Genomic DNA, 23,662 nt, shown 5'->3' with positions numbered 1-23,662 from the left:
TCCCAAAAGACAGGCGCAGAGCCCAGCCTGTGGTGGGACCCGCGCTCCCTCCCGGGGACAGGACAGGACAGGACAATGCTGCTCTGATGTCGTATAGGCGGAGTTGTTTTCAGTTCTGCTTGGTTAACCGAACAGACAGAAAAACATTTGAAATGCCTAAACCAATCTGAGCCCCAAAAAATCCTCCCCTGATGTGAGTTTTTTCTTTCTTTTTTCTTATCTACTTTCCCTTCATTTGTCCCTTTCATAATTGATTGCTCATATTTATATATATTGGAAGAATACATTTGAGTTTCTGTATTTTATTTCTATTATATTCTTCAACACAGGCAGGCATTTTCCCCATGTGGAGAGTCAAAGTGCCGAGCGTGTCCTTGCAGAGAATCCGACATTACACATTCCGTTTACAAAGTGATTAGACGAGTGAGCAGCAGAGACTCACACCGGCAACGCTGACTGGACCGAAGAGCGGTTCACCGTCGCTCTCGTGGCTCGGCAGCAATGCTTGGTTTGCTGAAACTCAGGAGGATTGGATTTACAGCAGCGGCGCTTGCTATCTTTAGGTACCACACGCCCCCTACCGGCAAAAAAGAAAAACACATCTTCAGCACCATGGACAGAGACAGAGAAGCCTCATCTGTGGAAGATGATTCACTGCTCACCCTAAGAGACAGAAAGGCATCACACTGTGTATGTATGTATGTATGTATGTATGTATGTATGTATGTATGTATGTATGTATGTATGTATGTATGTATGTATGTATGTATGTATGTATGTATGTATGTATGTATGTATGTATGTAAGCTCGGGAAGAGAAACTATTGAATTCACAGTGGAGACAATGTTGTTTATGTTCATTACATTCTCTATGAGAGAATCTGGAATATTTCCATCTGCTGGCATTTCAATCATGTGATAATGAAATACAGGAAACTCTCCGAATTGAAATCTTGAACTTGGAATAGCATCTTTTCAAATTGTGACACGTACAGAAAACACTACATTGTTTGTATGTTGAGGCACTGGCACGGGATCAAATGCTTGTGTTAGTTATACTTTAGTATGTCGACTGAGACAGGGACAAGCCGAGAGATTACCATAGGGAGCAGGTGAATGGAAAACCACAGCCAGGTGGGTGCTGTAGTCGAGTGAAATGGGGGTATGAGCAGCAGGCTAATCCCGAGCTTATAACCACCACCAATATTGAATCGCACCATCAGAGTATGTCGGTGAGCCACTCGCATGGTATTTGCTCACAGTGGTGACCGGCAGGGCCAGATGGCCAGTAGAGACACAGTCCAAAGCCGCAGCAGCGACCTGCTGGGAACGAGGTCACCCCGCGAGAGCAGGAAACGCTGTCACCTTTCACGGTCGTGCCTGTCTCTCCTGCTTTATCTGAGAGCATCCGTGTGGGCAAACACGTGTTTGCATAATCCTGTCATGCATTTGTATGCCCGGGAGTGTACTGGAACAGGCAAAGTGCCATTTCTTGTGCTGGATTTTATAAGGCTTCTCTCAAGAGAAAAAAAATGAAATAAAAATGCTGTTATCACCACTACTAACAAGACTGGGGGGGGGGGGGGGGGGGCAACAGACGGAATGCACATTCAAACGCAGCGTTCTTTTAACCAACATTCATATATTTTCTGTAATTTAGAAACTAATTATAGAAAATATATTCTGGAATAGGTTATGTAGACGTGCTTGCTGTGAAATACTTTTTTTAACATCAGCAACTATTAGTTTAAAACAGAAACGTCATTTAAATAGAAAAGAACTGACGTTGCTTTTAAAATAGGATCTTAATTAAGTCACAGCATACCGCGTTAACATTATTGAAAAAATTGGCCACTGAAATACATTCCCAGAGTTCCTAACTATATCCCCAGATAGGAAAAACTTTCATTTGGCTCACTGGTTGAGACGTCTCTTTGAGCCAGGAAGTGAAAGTTATACTGTAACTGATTATTATACCTCCCCCAGCTCATTATAAAACAGAACCACTCACTCATGAGTCCTCTGCTCATTCCATTACAGTATATCACAATGATATGCGCCAGCAAGTGAAAAGGACACAGGTACATTTTCAAGGGAGCTCTGAGGCTGGAGGCCTTGCACGGCGAGCGGCCGTAAATGAACTAAGGGTGGATCATTGCTGTGCGAATGCAAAAAAAAGAAGATTGGGGATCTTTATTTCATGACAGTAATGAAATGAGTCAAGCTGTTGAGTCTCAAAGGCAGAGGATGCCAACGCCAAGGCTCTGCCATTCTTTCATCACACGTTTGACGGATCAAAAGGAGAACGGGGGCATGAATGACTTCCTTTAGTAGTGGGGAAGTTTTAAGGATTATGTAACAGAAGACAAGCAGCATTTTCACTCTCCTGCTGAATTAAACTATCAATATATCACTCTCAAAAATGGCCAAATATCAAAACAAAATAATGCAGATTACTTTCTCCAGCTGCACAATCAACTCAAACAGAAAACAGCTGTCTCCAACGTGACAATGTGAAGCCAATGTACTGCGTGTACCGTGTATGTGTGCACATATTTCAGTTGCCCCAAAAAGTAGTCGCATTTGAATACACTGAGTAGGTCATTTATTTATCATTCAACAACACAGGGCTGTATATTGCTGCTGTTTACATTCCTTATGATGCAAAACAATGCACGACAGGAATGCATTGTTTTGTTTTCATTGTCCTGTTTGTCTTGAGTTGAAAATTGGCTACAACTGCATTTTGTTGTGCATCCCTGTGTTGTAAATAGCGACATAAATCACCCTTGAATCCTTGAATAATGTTGCGCTATGCTTCTCATAACAACAGTCACAATCAAGCCAAGATGCATGGCTCAATCCATCAGACTCTTCTTCACTCGATGCATTGAGCAGGTCTAATGCCTGATTCATGACGCAGCTCTATTTTGCACAGTAGTGGGACAGCATGTGTATCTAGCTAAATTGATAGCAATAAAATGACAGCATTATCTAGGGGTACATTTGACTTGCTTGCACTTATAGGTTTAATTGGACATTTTCCAAATCCGGCTTTATATTGGCAGTATTTCACAATAGAGGGTGCTGGATAATTCACTTTTAGGAAAAGTTAATGACAGGGAGACTTAAATATTTTAATGGAACAACGTAATATACAAAAACAAAAAAACTGCCTCAGTCAAATTTTACCCGTTGGCAGCTTGAGTATTAAAAAATGCATATTTTTCCTGTAGTGCTATTTATCAATTTATATTACTGTGTTGAAAGTTGGCTATCTTTGGAGCTGTCAACCATAGAGATGTCTAACTTCTTGCCAACATAATAGGATGATACGGCACTTGGCTCGTGGTGCTCAAAGCACCAAAAAACACATTTTGAAAGACTCAGCCACGATGTCCCTTTCATGAAATCATGACCCTGTTACTCAATACAGTCAACAGACCTTGTTGTGAGCAGTTTCATGTGGGAACTATAGAATATATCCTGATAAATAGCACTAAAGGTAAGCGGAAAGATATGTATTTTTGATTTTCTGTTGAACTGTCCCTTTAAGGAAGTTTTGTATTGTAGAATGTGAGCTCCCCCGACCTTGCAAATAATCCTCAAATCCCAAATCACATGACCTCGGAGTCCTTAGTTGGCCCTGTGTACTGGGTTCCAGTGTATCAATATGTACACAACTGCAATGTACATTTAGGGGCTAGCAATAATGCAAAAATAACACCTGTTTAGGTACAGGTGCTATAAAGCTGTAATCAACTTTACTAGTACTACTACTGCTACCACCTAATTATGTATTTGAACATCGATTTGCAGTGTTTAGTGAAAGACTTCAAGAACATTGTTCATTTTCGGATTGTCACGCTGATAAGGCATCTTGGAATTGCCCTTGAGGAGCAGAATCCAATCACAACGATGTATTCCGTCACAAGAGCTGTTACTCTCTGCGCCAACCATTTCTTATTTTTATTTCCTCCACCTGTTTTTTTACCGAACTCGCAGGACAGAGAGTTCACTCTGCCTTTCCAGCTCTTGCTCATTAGGCCTGGGAGTCAGATATCAATTCAGGCCTGGGTGAAAACCCTGTCGCCATTAAGATCGGGTGACAGCTCATTTGCCTTGGTGGCCTGCATGAGGCCATAGCAGTGATGGAATTGTTTTTTTTTCTCCCCCCAGTCTGTAACCTCATTAACTTATTGGAATGAAGACAATGTGGAGTTGTTTGCACTAAGCTGTAATTACGCTGATTTACTCACTTTCTCTCTCACTCGCTCTCTTCTCTTCCCATTTTAATTCGATTGTCCTCTCCTCAAACATTGACAATGTGGACTTGTGGCTTTTGACTCATGAATCAAGCACCCACCCATCACTTCCTAAATGAATTTGAATGCTGTGTGTGTGTGAGAGGAGAGAGGGAAAGGGAAGGTAGACGGTGAAAAAGCATCCCATGCAAACATGCCATATGTCTTCACTAGTCACATCTTACCTGGCTCGACAAGGCTACATTCCTTGAGACTGTCAGTGGGTCGGAGAGGACAACTATGTGGAAATTTATTCCCCTGCAACTTCACGTGATCGGTGGCCTGACCTTGATTTTCTCTTCCGTTTCAAATGAGAGCCGGACAGGGGAAATAAAGAGAGAAAGATAAAGAGACAGAGAGAGAGTGATGCTTGGATGAATACAGGCTTTGTGCATCTGTCTCATGTGGATTTGATTTAGTCTTGTCTGCTGGGTGATGGGGGGCACAGATAGCAGATGGTAGCCATGACTCCTTCATGCTGCCTTCCACAGCAGCGTGCACTCACAATCTTCGCATGAAAGAAATGAAAAATTTGCAATTTACTTTAGAATGGATTCATGAACATTCATGACCGCGTGGTTTTAGAGACATGTTTTTTTTAGCTGATTGAGAAATCGAAGTCAAAGTCCACTTTGACAAATCCTATGAAAATAAAGTTGACTTTGACTAAACTATGGATTTGTTTTTGATGGCGCCTTATACCCGATGCATGAAGATTGTTATTTCAAGTTTGCTTGTCCGTTTGCCAGCAAGAAATCTTAAAAAGCTCTGACAACTTTGGGCCCAAGAACATTGAAACAGATCTATTATTCCCACAGACCTAAAACAAACCCTTGGTTTCAAAAACTAAAAATCCATTTACTCCATCTGAAAATTGAAAGTTAAAATCAATCCAAGCACGTTTGAGAATATAGTTCACTGTTGGCAGATATTTGCAGTCTCTGTGTGGCTTACAGTGGAGAAAGGCTCTTTCAGACAATGCGATCATTTGAGCAGCGCTCTCCGCTGGGTTCATTCAGCGTACATCTGACTGGGTGTTTGAGGAAGTCGCAGAGGACCGAGAAACATAGGGTTGCTTCGTTTCTATTGGCCACATGGGTGTTCGTCACAGTAAATAGTGCTCGCCGAATAATGGGTCTCAGAGCACAGGGATGCCGTAGTTGCATTATGTTTGAAAAGGGCCATGAGTGTTTTCAGAAAGAGTAACATTTGAGTTTCTGAAATGAATTCCAAACAAGTTTGGGAAGGTTTTTAGGAACTTGTGAAAAGCTGTTGTCAAGTACACACATTTGTATTAGATTGAAAAGGAGTTAAGGTCTTGCAGCTCACAGAGGCGGAGACTCTGTAAGAGCCATAAAGGAGAACAATTTGTCCTGACTTGCCCTGAACAAAAACATCTCCGAATAATGGATTCTTACATAAATAAGCCATTTTGCGCCCCCTTGGATTCCGAGTCGATGTAGGTCAGATTAAAAATCGACGAGGTGAAGTGACAAGCACCAGCTGAAGCAGGACTCTCTGGGTTCCTTATTTCTTAAATCCTTCTCATTCTAGAGTATCTAGGGTCTAATACCATCTCCACGGTAGATAAAGCCGATTACAAACCGTCTCTAAATGGCATTCGGTAATTTGCCTCACTTCATTCGGTGTGATCTTCACTGCCAACCGCATTTCGACGGCTCCCTCTCTTCACTTGAGCTTTTTCCTTCCTATCAAATTCAGGACCTGAGAAACTGGTTGTAATATGTCCAAAGTATAGTTATTAAGACCTAGTAGCTCGTTCTACTTTTAAAAGGGTAGAAGTCACACTCACTACGTACCAAAGCTCGTCCAAAGGAGATGGTTAAAACCTGAAAAAAGAATGGTTACATCAGTTCCACCTATCAAATTATTAAGGAAGTCTAGGATTTGCCATCAGATTCCAGGCTATTTTGGGGCTTCCGTTGTTCACAGGCTGAGTGAAGGCAGATCTCATTGTAGTTCTGAATCAGATTGGATCATGAGCGTAGTCTATTTTTTCTGTTCTCTCATTGTATTTGTTTCGGGGGAGGGAGGGGGGGGCATCACAAGCAGTGTGTTTTCTTAGGACAATCATATTTGTTGTATTCCTCAAGACTGTTACTGTCTAAAGTCACACTTTTTCCAGTAAATGTTGCGACAGCCACAAAGTTATTTCACAGAACTTTATCAATTGATGATCTTTCAATCCACTGGAGTCCAATATTAGAATTCAAATAGCCATAGCCACAGCTACATGAGTTTATAATGTGAAATCATATAATGAGATCTTCTTCCTCCCCAGATATGAAGATGGTATCATACTACGACATCAATAATGTGTGGCTTACATGTATTGTGCAGCGATAGAGTCTGATGGCATGTCAATGTTTGAATTTAAAGGTTGTCTGCCGTTAAACCTTTCAGAATAATTTGGCTTCATGTGAGTTATTGAGAGTCTATGAAAATGTACAAATCAATCTTGCATAGAATGTCAATCTTATTTTCTCTAAGCTTACAAAAGGCGATAAGACATGAGCATCGAGATTGCGTGCCCCTGGTCACTAAATGAATGACCCCCATACACGATTATCCACAACAACAAATACAATCCCTCTATGTTTCTTAGATTTTCTGTAATCTGCCAGTGTGGCTTCACAACTATTCATTTCCTTGAGAAATCTCCTCTGCCTGCCAAAAACAACCCCAAAAGCCTCTTAGCAGAAGGTATAAATATACATAGTTTCCAAGATTGTACTGCGCAAACCTTCCATTTCCATTTCACAGGTACTCTGTCCAAATGAATTACAGATGAGGCTGTCCATTTGATTTAAGAAACTTGCCCAAGTACAAAGGGCTTCAAAGGAGCCCTGGGCAGGTAATGAAAGCGGAAGCTGGGTAACCCTGATTCTGGATGTATGCATCTGCATACTTTCCCAGCTTTGCCTGTGAAATTGATGGCAAATCAGAAGGGGTTTAGCCCGAGGATTCTCTAGATATCCAAGAAACAGGACGGTGGTAAATCCAAGGTCCTTTTTTAATTAAATTTTGGTGTAAAACTTGCTAATGTCGGCGACTTTTGTTTGCATTTTGAAACACTATTGACATAAAAAATAATATATGATCCAGTCGAAGTGAAAAGATGACTCCTACCAATGCATGATCTCCCGGGGAGGACATGGTGCTCTATCATCTGAACAGAAGGCACTTATGAGCTTAGTGCTCAGTGCAGAAATGAATGAACAACGGATTGAAATATATTACATTACTCATAGCAGGCGCCAGGAGAGCACGTATGGACAGAATTATGGTTTGTGCCACTTTACTGCGTAAAACAATGACAAATGGTGAAAATATTCAGGGGGCAGCCAGAAGTCTATTGCCAGCTCTCCATGTCCAAAAACATATCTGAAAAATTCACAAGTGATCGATGGCTCACTTCAGCCTGTGACACTCTTCACATGTCCTGCAGTCATAGATTTGACTCTTGAACCTGCCGTCTGCCGAGCCAGGCACCACACCGGCACGGTTGTGTGGCTCCGTCGGGAATTTTCTAGAATTCATCAGTGGTAAGATTTAAGTTTTGACGAAAAGGAACTTATGTGCGGAATTGAAGAGAAATCAAGACAGACCAACCGTAAACGATACCACAGCCTGCATTCAGAGCACACCTCTGCTTGAATTGATAGTACTGACCATTACTTGCAATGAATCAATTTTCAAAAAAACTGATGATTGATTACGGGTGGGCTTCAATTCTGTATGTAGTCCTGCACATTAATTGGTGGGCGGTGGTAGGTAAGCTGGGCTTGTGTCTGGGGTTTCACTAAAGGGGGAAACAGTGGGTGAGAGCAGTTTGAGTAACGACCTGTTAGAAGCCCCTCTGTTGTTAATGTGTACATACAGCTACATGTATGACAATGCATAATCGGTTGCTTGATGTGCTTCAGATAAATATGGCCACCAATTAGGCTTGGAGTGATCACGGATATCATGGGGTGATCATGGGTAAGGTAGGATTAGACCCGGCATGATGAGCTGAAAGGCAGGACTTATTCCTGCTAAGGTAGAAGATGTGGGCAGTTACCGCCACACAATCCCCTGGCTAACAGCTCTCCTTTGTCTCTCTACAGGCGTCTGGCCCCGGGCTACTGGCTATCTCTGCAAAAAGGTCAGCAGGATCCTTCTGGGCCCATAAAGACAGGCCAATTAACGCACCCGCACTTGGAAACCTGCATTATTTATACAGGATCCCTCATAGGATGGGACTGGGAATGAGGGAGGAGGCAGGGAGGATGTAGGAAGAGATGGAGATCAATGGAAATGTGGGGTTTAATTACAGTCTGCAGGCCATCTTCACAGGACTAAATCCTTGGCAGGGGTTGGTGGAAACAGACCGGCAGCACCCGGAGCCATGTATCTGTGTTTCTGATACGTCTCACTATTCACAGTGGTGTTGTGTTTAACGGCACTTAGATCAGGGTGAGAGCAGTTCTACTTGACAAGGCCGACACGCTTCATGATGAATGATGAAATTAGAGTTTTTCGTCAAAAGCCCCGAATTGGCTTAAAAGAGAAAAGCATTTGCGCGGAGTTTCGAAAAACATCCCTGCTTGTCAGGACGTAATTGAACGTCCTCTGTAGATAACTTTCCAGTCATGATGCACTTACAGCATCACTAAACACCAATGTGTTAGCCCAGCCCAAGGATAAACACTTAGTTTCACACCAAGTGAAGGAAATGTGATTAAGTCCCTCTACACATCAAGCGACAAACATCATTCGATGGAAACCGCCCCGTCTAATTTGTTGTGATGTGCCCGTGATGTCATGATTGGAAGTGCTCCTCCAAATGAGAGCGAGGCAATCCCAGCCGCTTCGGAAAAAAACACTTTGATTAACCATGCTATGTTGTTCAGTGCAATTACGCGTGGATAATGAAACAGGTTATTTCAGGCGTGATTCACACCAACTGAACAAAGAAGTGTGCGGCTTAAACGTGCCCATTCATGAATGACATCACACTGTTGTGTCTTAGTGGTGATCTCTTGCACAAAAACACACTTATTTAGCGTATAGGAGCCAGACACAACATGCTACAGCAGCTCTTTGTATGCGAGGCGTGTTTTGGTACAATGTAGCTGTCAACAGTAAATCCCATAATTGCATACATTTCTCATGTACGACAATGTGTTTGTTTTATATTCATGTAAACAGTATTTTCTTCTCTGTGATATATGCAAAATGGTGATTCGAAATCCCCTTTGAACACACGGAGAAGGCCCATCACCATCCACTGGTTAAGGCTTTCGAAGGATTTGTGTTCTATTTGACATCAAAGAATGAAGTTGAAACATGTCGAGATTGTTTCGGTGAATGTTTGTACATTGGGCGTCAGAAAATGAATTTCATTGTGAATAATTTCCCTTTGGTTGTATTTAATTTGTTCAGCATAACACTTGTTACAACACAAATAAAATATTCTACCAAGTATAACTTGTTTTGGTGGAATGTGTGCCATTTAACTGGAGCAATTGTTGTTTTTAATTAATTTATTAATCAATGCAAAGGGGAATCTTGGCTATTTTCTATGCCACATGGGGTTTTCTGGATTCTCTTGTAGTGTAACTGGTTGAAAAGTATGCATTAACATGCATTTATGCATGGATATTGGATCCAGCTAACTCTATAATGAGTAAATGCATCAAGATTTTTTTTTAAATATTTCCGTGCACCTCAGGAATGGTTAATGCTTAACCAAAACGGAACCTGTGGTATAGAGTCGGGTCCGATGGATGCCTAATTGAACCCGCTCACTTGATCATCTCACTGGACTCTGAGCTGAGCGTGTTGCCCGTGATAGACACACGTACGTACACACACATGACCTGAGGGCAGGTTCTCTCACCTTTGACCGCTACCCACGGTGTATCGACCGACCGTAACCCAGCCAGCAGTCAATACGCTCAGACCCAATTAAAGGCTCTTCCTGAACACAGCCTGTATAATTTCCCTGCCTTAGAAGCATTTCATACCACTGACATGCATGCTGTATTTAATAGCGTATGTGTGAATGTGTTCCTTCGTACATTTACTTATGACTTGAGGTTGGTAACCTGACAACACATTCACTTTTGCAGTGTGTTCAAAGCATTTCTACTTCATGTTTAATCTAAATATGTCACTTTAGATTTGTAGTCCAATATGGAAAATATTACAATATTTAAATCAGCCATTAAATATTTTACTTTTCTTAGATTTGTATTACAAATCTGAATACAGTAAAAAAAAAAGAAAACCTCTGGACTGTGTGCTTTTCATGTGCTGTTTCAGGCTCTGATGTGTGAGAAATAGTAGACAGATGTTCAATCTTTTAATTAATAAGCTGCACAGAAAATCATTTGTGGCTTCTGTTCAAAAGGGGGACATCACCGTAATTAAAATAATTCTAATATCTTGGCACCATGACCGCCTATGAAAGCTCAATCAATATTTGTGAACATGAGCTACTCTCTCTGAAAGCCAGAAACCAGAGTCTCAAACAGAGCGTCTATTTTAAATGAGCTTGAATCTCTTGTAGCATTCTCATTGGTGAAACAGAAAATGCACCCACACATACAGAACTGTTTTCCTATCTTTCTCAATGAATTGTCTTTGGAGCAGTTCAACACTTAATACTACATAACATCAGATTTTCTTTTCGCAGGGTTTTAGCACTCTAGTTTTGGGATTGGGAAAGAGTTGTTCATGTTTACTATTATGTTTGGACTGGTCCCACAAAGTTCCAGTTTTGGTTAGACCGCTACCCTTCATTACATTTTGGTAGGTACATCTTGATCACACTCAGTTATACCCATGTTTCCACCAAAACTAGCATGTATATTTGGGCTTTTTAAATATGGTAAAACCTGCAAGAAGTAGGCAATAGACTCCTTTTCTCATTGTGAGTTTGCTGTGGCGTTAAATCAGTGGACAGACCATCCTTGTGAACTGATGAGAAAGTTTACAGAATTAATGTCACACAAGATACGAAAATAAAAATAATGTATGTCATACAATACAATTGTAGATTGTATCATTCAGTCGTTTCAGTGGTTTGATCCCTGGCCCCTCCAGTCCATACGTCGGCGTGTTCTTAACACTGAACTCTGACTTCCTCCCAATAATTGTGTTTGTGGGCAAATGCACGTTGTTGGCAAACAAAATCAATGTTAGTGTTAAAAACATGAGATGTGAGTAACTGCCAGCTACTCTGCCTGTTTAACCAAAAACATAATTTCCCACGCTGGTTATGACATCTTTATGTTTTTGCTTTTCAATTAATTTCTATGTTACATAACCTTAGACATTCTGGCCTAAGTGCCCTCTCAGATATTTTCCAGGGCCCATGCCTGTCATATATTTCCAGTACACAACATTGCAATGTGCATTAGTGCCCCATATCCATTGAACTGAAGTGGCTACTGTGTAATTTAGACCAAGCAAGTGGGTGTTAGTCATTAGTCACTGCTGGGGTTGCTGTTGATTTTCTCTCTGTGTGGGTAGGGGGTGTAAATTACCGTGCTGATCCTCACATCCTCACAGTTATAATTAATGCAGGACTGCAGGCTGGCTGAAAGCGTGCTGCTTTTTAGTCCAAGGAAACACTTCAATGTAGCGTCGAACAAGGTGCTCCATTATGCTTGTTCTTTGCCTGATGGGCCTCCTGAAGGTTTGCGATTTGATGTCTTAAAAGGAAAGTAGTGGACTGCTGCACTGAACACTGGCTGCGCAAAGGTTATTACATAAGCCATCAGCATTTAAAGGTGATTTAATTCAAATGTAAAAGGGAGCAACATACCGTATCAGTGAAGTGAAGTGTGAGATACACGTGCTTCCACCACGCATGCGATCATGTGACATGTCATGCATCGAATGCAAAGTTTAGAAGGTCTCAACTTTTTCAGCGCTCCTATGACGCGGTGAGGCGTCAACCAATCATATTGTAGAGACCCTTGGTAGGGAAACAGACTCTCAACAGGCTAACAGGACAACAACAAAAACATCTTATTTTGTTGTTGTCCGTTTTTGGCCATCAATTCTATTGACTATGGCCGGATTGTAATCAGCAAGTAAGTAGGAGTGATCGCCAGCACGATACAAATTGAACACAAATGGTACAAAACTGTACTTCTCCTTCACTATTCAAGCATAACACCCCGTGTACAAAACTGACAAGAGGATCAAGCTCACGAAATGTTCAAGTGAAATGTGGCTTCTGTGACACCGCCACAGTGGCTTTGAGGCCAGACACCAGAGCCCACAGAGCCCACTCACAAGGTTGGTAATAACTTTCACAGTGGCTCTTTTCCTCTCATCTTTATTACTTTGCTCAGCTTCAGCCCTTCCAGGTAAGTATGGTCTCAAAGCAAACAATACGCCTGAATTTCACAAGGAAAATTGAAAGAAACTTGGAGCAGACTCGTAATCAGTTTCGGGGTGACCTTGTCCGTCAAAATGACATGCTACACAGTCATACAATCTGGCAATCATCCTGGCTTGTTTCTTTATTAATCAGGCTCTTTTTTTTTCTTTGTTTATTTTGAGGTGAGGAGTTTGTATAACCCCCTTGGGTTCTTTTGTTTCTCTTCTGAATATTCTCTGCCTTTTTTTCACAAGTGAACATGAATAAAAGCTCAATCCTCACCATCCTGGGTAGAGAGCCAGAGTTGGAACTAAAGTTGACCAGGACTGTGACGAAACAATCATGATTTCTTAGGGAGCACAAGACAGTCGTCTCGCCTAAAATAGGAGCTAACTCTGGAAGTAGGGAAATACATTCCCTACTTCAGGAAAGCTTAACGTCTATATCTGCACTTAAATATATATATATATACATATATACATATATATATATACAATTACAATTTTATTAATGCTGATCTGTTCAGTAAGACCTTGGTTGACAACTTGAACTCAAATTCATCTGCATCATTCTGATTGATAAGTCGTCAGTATTGCTGGATATATTTTTGAGTGAGTTTTTACAAAAGCTTGTTCGCAAAAAAAGAATGCACATCAAAAAATGCAGGCAAAGGCAGAATCTGCTGCTATTTTAAACAGTACTATTCAAAGTTGTAAAGCAGTTTGTGTGCCGTTAGTGGCTTTGTGATTGACATATGATATGTGCTAGGATACAAACAACAACGAAAATGCTTTTGGATTGTTATTTGATTTCTGTTGAGAAACACAGAACAAAGATTTCTTCCTTTTCGATCAGATGCTTTAAAGAGAACGACCAGCACCAAAGGCAATTTGCCTGCCAGCTAATATTTATTCAGAGGTTCATACATGGACCGAGCCACAGCGTTGGCATATCTGATGAAATAAAAAAATCAACATATTATAATTGTTATATAGTTTAAACACAGAACAGATACTACTGATGCATTATTCTAATCAATATGAGTCAAACAACATACACTCTCCTATGAGTTGAACAACATGCTTTGTGATTATACATCCATCCACAGCGGTCTGTATTCTCCTCCAGCCCCTCTTGCGGCTGTATTCTAATATCTCATTTGTCCACTGCGCCCGTCTCCTCCGCTCCAGTCTTGTCAGTGAAAGGTCACTCTGGCCCTCCAAGCAGAGTGCACACTTTCTCCAGGGAAATTAATGGTTTCAGCCTTCCTCTTCCTTGGTAATTTGCTGGCATTGACTTGGAGGATGCCTTCAAAAGGTAAACGTACACTATGGCGACTGGGAACAGATGGACACTCCTCTTGAGCTGATGAATTCAGATATTGGAGAGTGCTTTTGTCTTTTTGTTGTTGTTTGCCGGACATTTAAAAGATCAGGTGGAGCAGATGGAGATTTCCCAGACTCTGCCTTTGTGCGTGTAAATATTACACGATTACATCCGAGTGTGAGAGAGAGAGAGAGAGACCATCGGCATCGGGGGCAAAGCCATTCCCTTTGATTCGATTTAATTTCACTGCATCCCGCGGAGGTATCAGTGGGAGGTTTGTGTCGCCGTTGCGACAGCTGCCACCCACCCGCTTTCTGGCGTTACGTTATTGATGATGTTCTCATCCTCCCAGACAATCACCGGGGATACGTGGACAGATGAGGGAAATATGTCTTCATTCTCCTGTCAGGAAGGTTTACGGGCAGTTGGTGTTGAAACGCCCAGCACTGCCTTCAGAATGGATGATCAGGACGGTGCTGCAGAGTTTCGGGAGTTTGCGACGAGGGCAGGCCAACCTTCACAGAGGCATACGTTGGGTGCATTATGTAAACTAGCATGTGAATGAATGGGACACAAAATGTCAAAGTGACACTGTTATACCGAAGCAGATTGTTCTCATGACAATTACGCGCAATTATTGGCTGCGAATGAAAAAAACGTCTCGGAGCACAGAGTATAGAACTTGAGATGAAAGAGCCCTTTGTCCGGGAGAACATCGTACTTTTGCATTTTAATCTCTGGCTTTTCAGCATATTCTTGTCTTCTGTTCAATGTAGTTTTCCCACCTAACAAAAAGAATGTCCCTCTGTAAAATGTTTGAAAAGATGCCTAAAAGAACATCCAATTGCTGTTTTGTAACAGTTTGTTTGTGTTTTAGTTTTCATGTCTTTCCTGTTTTAGCTGTTACATTACACATGCACGCTCACTCACACTCAACACAATTACATTATTATTTTGTTTTCCTTTTCTTTCTTTCTTTGTTTTGTTGTAATGTAATGTCTTATGCATATTTTATTTTTTCTTTGTCATTTTGTAAAATTGTATTATTATATAGGTGGAGGCTTCAAATAAGCCAAGCTGGCTTTCTGTCTCTTCCTGCACTGTGATTCATTTATTTCTGTTATGTTTGATTATTTTAAATTTTGTTGTTTGAATTGTGCAAAATAAATAACTCTAACTAGCTCTAGTTATCCATCATAATCAGGGATAAATACAGCCTCGACTGTCCAGTTGTTACATTACAATTCAGCGGAAGTCTCCCAGAGCCCAATAAATCACACCTGCAGATACTAACAGAGGTCTTCAGACCATTTATAAGCCATTCACTGGCAAGGGGGAAAAGGATGTCTCTTTAGGAAGACCCGGTTTTCAGACCCGAAAAGGAGATTTTAATCCAATTGAGAGCAAAGTGGTCAATTAGGCATCGCTCAGGGAGAGTTGGGTTTCTGCCAACAACAACGTTTTGTAAAAGGAATGATTCAATCCCCGAAAAAAAGGCTCTTTCTGTCCAGGCAGTGCTGAAAGGGAGCATTGCCATTGCACTGTGTTAATATGCGGGGAACATTTGGTTTTCACAATGGCCTCATTCTGAAAGTTGACAGTTCTGTTTTGATGTGCTTCCTTCCTGCCCAGAATACCTTGCGGGGAGATCGACCTCTACTCTGCCTCTGATTGGCTACTGGCTGCTAAACGTTACATCATTCACGTCTGTTCGTTTGACATTATGAATTGAATTCTACATCCTTAAGTTTAGTTTTTATTTCATGAACCTAGGTAGTACCTCAAAACACATTTTACGAAGGTCACCAACATTCTTCTGCGAATACCCGTCAGTCCAAGTCACAGCTCTTGGTTCGTCGATACTTGTGTATCCTTCCAATAGTTGTCTTCAATTTAATATTTTGCAGGATTTTAAACCTAGCACTGATTCAGGGAACTCCAAAAACTGATGTTACAGCAGTATCAAGTTCCAGCATTGATAAATGTCCCGACAGATTTGCCACTTGGCTAAACCACGCTTTCCTTTGAAGTAGTGTCCCATTTCTTTTCCCCACACACAAACTCAATGTGACTGCAATCTGAGAAGCACCGGGCTTCGATGGCTTGTTGATGGGGTCAATACGTGTGATGTGTGCAGTCTGTCTCTTGGTGGCTGCAGGCGAGATATGATAGATTGGAGACCAAACCGCAGGTCCTCTCAGGTCTCTGTTGGGTGCCCGGGGCATCCACAGTTCAAAGTCCACCGCGCAAAGACATTTGAAGAAGACAGACCGCCGGATGACTGAGAGGCTATATAATGCGTGTGAAAGAACCCACGGGAACATGGGGGTTGGAAAGGTGAGGAGGAACGGAAGGATTGAGAGCAGGATGGAGAAAGTTGGTGCGTCTGGTAGAGAGCAGACTGCCAGAGGGCTTGAGAGTTTGCGTCATCTTTTCATCAGGGTTTATGAGTTGTGACGTGTGATGAACACAACATGTACAGTACACTTGATAGAACATGGAGCCTGTGGGATTACAGTTTGCTCTACTGTGATTATAAAGTGGAGAATTCCGCTAAAGTGTCCCACTTCTGGGGTTCGGGATTAGGGATTTGTAAATGGGAAAATGCTTGTTGGTCAGATGTGAAACAGTGGGCTCAGTGTAGCGGGCTGTGCACCTCAGCGCTTTGCCCTGGTGTTGACCTGCTCCTAAAGGGATTTACCACATGAACCTTACCATCCCATCCTGTCACTTTGCACACACCAACACGCATGCACGCACACATTTGATGCAGAGGTTGGGTGTCATGCACCGCTAGGTTTTATCCCCTCCCTTAATAAACACTACTCCACCCCCCCCCCCCCCCCCCCACGGTAATCTCACTTTCTCTCATCTGCCTCTTTGCAGGTTTTGGAAGCCGCAGCCAGCCATTACCAATATGCTCCCACAATCCCTCTCTCTTTCTTCAATGAAATAGAGCAGTAATGTAATTAACACTGCTGTAATGTGTTTCTCTGTCACAGTGACATTCCCCTTCTCTGTATTTGTGTTGCAGTGGATAGCTCTCTCCCACTCACGCCAACCCTCAAACGCTCCTTCTGTATCATGTCAGTGTTTGTACCATGCGCCGACTGCAAGCCGCTGAACTCATAATCTAACTCGCAGCAGCAAATCCTGTTGAAGTCATGCCATTGTAAGGACACGAGTGACTGTGCGGTGACAAATGACCTCTGTGTGCAGTGTTTTGATGGCCTGCTGTTGATCAATGATGCCCCGTGACTAATTGTGAGTGCGGTGCCTGTCTTTGTTATTGACTGTGTAATGGACAAAGTCTAGACAAAAACAAAAAAGTGCACTTGACCACATTTTGGTGCAGTGCATTTTGATAGCTGCAGTCAAACTTGAAAATGTATATTTAGATACAGAATGCTGTGAAAAGTCTTTCTACGGGAGAGGGCATGTAGCTCAGCTCTGAAACATTTAGAAGTCGATGCTTGTATCAGCATGTTCCACTCTGTACACCACATTGTTTCGGACAAGGGAGCAGCATACAGCATCTGTCACTGAGGTGTCACTGGTGTATAACAAGCCTCGCGAGCTGAAATCCCCCCCCCTCCACTTCAAAGTCTATGTTGCTTTAAACCTGTTCCACACTTGTCACCTTCTAAACAACAACTCCGATCTCTTCAAATACAATTGCTTGACATGTCTCCGTAACGCTACATTTTCTTTCCTCCTCCGAGTCTTTTGCTGAGCCGGGAAAAAGTACGGACCGCTTATTCCCTTTTTTTTTTTGGTAACATAATTTAGTTGAAAAGAGAAGGTGCACTGGCGATCAATAGCAGGTCAGCCAATGATGGATGGCGTCGAGATTACTAATTTCACCGCAAGACAAATAACTCTGCACGGGCCCTCAGAGCTGAGAAATGGAGAGGGAAAATGGCAGACCGAGCTACACGCGGAGCTTCGGCTCCCCAATTCACAAGGTCATTCGTCTCCATTGCTTCTGCACTGCCAGCTTTCACGCTCACTCTCTGAAGGATCATAATGACTGCTGGGGTAATCACAAGTGGGAACCTGTGTGTCTGCCGTCGCTGCATTGACTTCACTGCGACTTACGCAGCTCTAACTTTAGTAGCGACAGGAAATCAGGTCGGCCAAATAGCCTTCCATCTTCACCGTGCTATGCGTTGTTGAAGCTCAATAATAGGAGTGGTTAACAATGAGATAACTGCATTACCTGTGCCGCTGAGACAGCTGTTATTGTTATTATTTGACAATTGAATTAAAGAGGAAAGAGTTGCATGACAAATATAAACAAAAGATAATCTTCATTTGCCTTCAAATCAGATCGATAGGCGCAGGAGAGGATGAGGGGGGGGGGGGTAGGTCAGAGAGAAAGAGATGATGGACGCGTCCAACTTTCTGGGTCTCTCAACGCTCAGCTGAACTCATTAGAAGTTAATTAATCACAGGTATCGATCCGTTGTCACTCTTAAGCTCCGCTAGATTCCAGGGCTCGGGTTCCGCTCTGCCGGTTGAAATTCTGAGTTCTGCTATCAGCCCCGCCCTCTCGACTGGGCTGTGGTATTTATTGGTCCTGGCGCCATGCTGTGTGTGTCAGCGTGTCGCATGAGATGGCAGATCTATGCCTGGGATGTGGGACAGCCGATAGGACTGAGGCATGGCTAGGATGAGAGCTTAATTGAGTGTTAATGCGGTATAGGTTTCCATACTGTATCACATCATTTCACACCACACAATACATATCCACCATCGGGGAGCAATAGAATTTAGCTGGAACAATGGCCAAAATGTATTACTGTGTTTTTAAGTTTCTTTTTTTTATACGGATTGTTATCCATTATTATCCATCAACATTTAGGTTTGAAGAGAACGCTCCAGTTCCAAAGGATATTTATGAAAGAGCAGAGTGTGTGGTTAATTGCAGCAAATAGTCAGTCCTTTGACTCCAACGAGCTTGGGAGTTGGGATTGTGTAAGGCTAATGTGAACTGAGTCGAGTGACTATAATTCACAACATAAGTCAGATAAATGAACCATTCGCTAAATTCTCAAGTGAGGCACGTCGTTTGACCAAAGATTTGAAATAAAAAGTGCAGGCGATGCATGCATAATATAGTGCTTACTATTGGAGGTAATGACCGGTTGTTGTTCATGCATTTTATACAGGCTATTCCTTTGCTGATGAACATAAACGTGGGCAGCTTGTGCTGTGCAATTTTACCAGAACAGGCATCTTCCCTTTAACTAGAAAGCAAAATAAAAATGACTAACTTTGCTCCACATCTGTAAAAAATGCAATGGGTCATTGTTTTCTTAGTGCAGCTGTTTAAAAGTTTGTGTTTATGTTTAAAAGTGTTAGTGACTCAGTAAAAAACACCCCTTTACATCATTTGCAAATTTAATCCGTTTAAAATTTAAAACTTGACCGACTGTTACTGTATTTCTTAAATGGAGCTTCCCAGCTGTGTTCCCCACGTTTTAAAATCCGAACAGTCAACCTTTATACATACATTATGTATTTTCTAGTGTCTAAATGCTCTTTTTGTAAGCCCTTACAAACAACGTTTCCCACTTACCATAGGTCTCTGCATGATGACGCCATATTAGTTCGGACCAGAATAACACAAACTCACCAGCCGATGAATGCTGCAGTAGACCAGCAACTCCCGCGTTCTGCCAGGTAAAATAACTGGTTTTTGTCAATGGAGTCTTGACTTTCAGGAGAGCATGATGCATTTTCCCTGAAGAAAAGGGCTCTCTGATGGCAAGATAAAGCGGTGACAATATTCAAAATACAGCGTGTAGAATTGTTGTGCTGCTCTTGTCGACAGCCGCTTTGGTAAAATGGTAATTTTCCCTTGCAGTGTAGCATCTATCTGAATTAGTTTCACTGCTGTGTTCCCATGCAATTCTTCAATATAAATAAATGAAGTGCAATCAACCAGTTATGGACATGTATTGAGCTATTTATTAAAACAGCAGCTGAAAACCTATTTATTTGAACTAGCTGCTCATCACGTCATAATTCTGGTCTTAAAAAGTCAACTGGAAGTTGTATAAAAAATATTGCAGTTTTCTAGTGATGCATTTTAATAAATAGCAGACAAATCTAACCACAAGGCAATACAAATGTGTGTGGGGTGTGTTACTGAAGGGCAAATTGCTTTTGTTGGCAGTCTGACCTCTGATTTGTCATCTCCTTCCGGACTGCAAATAGTTTGGGAGCTTATGTTAAACCCCGTTCTACTGAACCCAATGGTATATGACAGACAAACACTCGCCAGAGCATGAATTTATTCATCAGTCCGATTAACCATTCAGCAGTGTGCAGTCTCTTGTCTTGGGAGGTCGTGGTGGGCAGGTGAGGGTCATTGTTCCAGTCGTAAACAAACACGATGTCTGGCTGCTTAATCTGCTTAATTTACTTTACATTCTCAAAGAGTGGTGCACTGTTTTTATTGCTTTGTTTTTGCTGACATTCTGTTGTCTGTCTTTAGTCTACATCTCAGGAGAGTGTTTCAGAGTGGATGTGGCTGATAATAGAATCGTCTGTGTGCGCGGTGGCCTCAGTGCTAGAGCCCATAGCGCTGACTCCTACTATATTTCTGTTTTTTTTTGTTCATGCCACTGGGAATAAAAAAACACACCTGATATTTGGGGGTAGGGGAACTAATAACTAATCTATTACTTGGTTATGCAATATAAAACGGAAGTAAGGCATCCAACAGATTGTGTGAGTCATGCGCAGGATTTGACAAAAGCTAAGTTTAACCGCCCTTTTCAAGTCTATTAAATGTTGTCCATACCAAATGAAAGCAGAAGGGTAGAAATCAAACACAACCCTGAGTATGACAGGACGGCGATCTGTTATGTTGGGTTTGTGATATTATGCTTATGTGCAGCTGTACATAATTGATAATTTACACAAACAGTTACTGCGTGTCCTAGTTTAGGCCCGACTCAGCTGTTTTGTGTTATACAGTACGGGCTTAAAGCATGCAGATGATTATATGGTTGCTGTTCATAACTCCGACTCGCGGCCGTGTTTAGATCGGACCCCATATGTAAGCCAGTACCATTCTCCTGTACCTTGTGATCTATTTTAAAGTGTTCTCGTGTCCACAGCTCTGCTTGTACTGACTGACTCCCAGAAGTGAGCGTGAGGGAGGAAAATGTGCCGAAAAAAGATAATGTGTAAAGCATCCACCCACCCACCTTTTGTAGTGTCGACACAAAGAGGTCTACAGTCCATTTGTACATGTTCAGTGCAGAACAAGGGGAAATGAGATTCCTAATGTATGCAGAAAAAATTCAGGACAAGTAATTCTTGCTCGTCTGCAAATGTACATCTAAATTTAGCCTCAATATATCTCTGAACTCAATCACAACTGCCACGGATTTGCGATTATCAGATAAGGGAAATTCAGTCTCGTCACAAGCGCTCCAAAGTAGCCCCTCCATATTCTCAAAGTCAAGAGTGTCTATCAGAAAGAATAGAAGAATAACCCCAACAGCAACATAACAGACATTTACTTTGTACAGCACAACAAACAGGACATATTAAAAAGCTGGACTTTACTTTAAAGAACTGTGGAACTGTGTCTGCTCATTTCAACACAGCTGAATCCGTCTGCCAGTGCTTCCCTCGCCACAGAGCAATGACTACATCACATGCAGTTTGCTGTCACAACGGATGTTATATTATGTGTTAGTCTTAGAAAAGTCATATTATTGTCCATCAAATATACATATGTTTTGCCAAAACCCAATGAATGTGGGGCTATTTATTCTGTTACCACTAACTGTAAGTACAGTCAGGCTAATTTAGGTTTAATGGCAAGGTTATGGGGTTAGAGTAGAGAAAACAACTTTTAGCATTCGTTGGGAGACGAAGCTGGGTTGCTGGAAATGTATCTCTCCATCCAACCCCCTAACCTCCAACCGCTTCACTTCCCTCTGCTCGATTCCATTGGCAAGCTAGTTTGAAGGCCAATCTCCGCCAAGCCTCTTGTGGTTTAAGATGCACTTCCCTCAAATTACATGCTTGGACCATGTCATTTCCTTTATCCACATCGTGCTGATTTCACAAGACCAGGCTCCATTAACCCTTCATACTTTTTTAAAAATGGGTCATTAGGTTTGTGCTCTATCCTGGGAAGATATGTCCGTTGTACAGCGTCTTTTAAACCCATTACCTTGTCTCCTCGCACTTGACTGATTCATCCTCGTCTGTCTCCTACCCATGAAACTCGGGTTGCTTATTACCAGGTATCCAGGGGTGACTGGCCTTGAGGCGATGCTATTTCCCTGGGTCTAAATAGCCAATTAGCTGAGACCTTGGGAACCTGAGTAAGGCAACCATTAGTAATTAGCCATTGACATTTGGCTGCTGTACAGAGTAGTAGCCTGATATTCTGACTGAATGCCCATTTCTTTGAATTGGAGAAAATTTGAGGCGTGTGTGCGGTGATTCAGAGCTCTAAACAGGGTAATGGGATAGTAAAGGCGTGGCCAGTGTAATGGAGCAGTGCTTTTCAACAATCATTTTAAATCTTTCTCTTTCAGTGACGCCTTTTTGAAAGGATTTCATCTCACAAGATCATTCAAGCAAGTCAGTCAATTCATACTCAGGAGATGAAAATAGTATATTCCCTCATGCTGTGAGCGTTTGACAACCAGGGTCTTAATCCTTTTTTTTTTTTTTTTTTAAATCATCTTTGTAATCCAAGTTCACGCGTGATGGAGGTCACTGAGCATTAAGAACATTGAATATAGTTCAATGTCCACCACTGCTCTTGGGATAGATTACTGTACAGTGAAGCACTACGGGAATCATAGTTGATGATTATAATATATATCTAAAGTATTCTATTTCTTGTCTGGCTTACAAGACCACTATTCAAATATAGTATTCAAATACACTATTTCCATATCCATGATATGTCTACTTAAAACCCAATTATTATCTGTGTTTAAATGAATTGATATTTGACATGGATGGGGCTGCAGCTACTTGATCTAACCTTTATTATCCATTAATATGCCAATCATTTTCTCAGTTTATCATTTGGTCTACAAGATATAATGAGAAGTTAAAAATGTCCTAAAGCCCAAGGTGATGTCATGGAATAGTTTTGTCATTTCAAAATAAGTCTGAAAGATATTCAGTTTATCAACTAAAACAAAGAAAAGCTGAACATGTAGATGCCAGTTTTTTGTGACATATGACCAATGAAATTACCAATTGTTTGTTTTAATTAATCCTACTGCATGAATAGTGTATCCCAAACAGATTTAACTAACATGTTCTCTCCATGTCTCATGGCCGCTGATACTAAAAGTCCAATTTCTCAGCTTTAAACTGCACTTCTCTCATGCTTACTCAGATGTTCTCTGCTGATCAGTCACTTGTTCCAATGTCATCTGGTACAAAGGTGAAATCTGATTGAAGCCTCATACTGCATCGTTGACATAAAGGGATCCAGTGACTGTCCAAATCATGTTTTTCAGCTTCATTTCTGCCCCACTGTCTCACCAGGCTTACAGCTGTACAATCTGCATGAGCTCAGTTGACACTCAGGCAGGTAAGCCACACATTTGTTAGCTCTCACCAGTAGATCGTGTTA

This window comes from Melanostigma gelatinosum, assembly GCF_949748355.1.
Source record: "Melanostigma gelatinosum genome assembly, chromosome: 6".
NCBI classification, from domain to species: domain Eukaryota; kingdom Metazoa; phylum Chordata; class Actinopteri; order Perciformes; family Zoarcidae; genus Melanostigma; species Melanostigma gelatinosum.
This window is presented reverse-complemented; position numbering follows the sequence as displayed.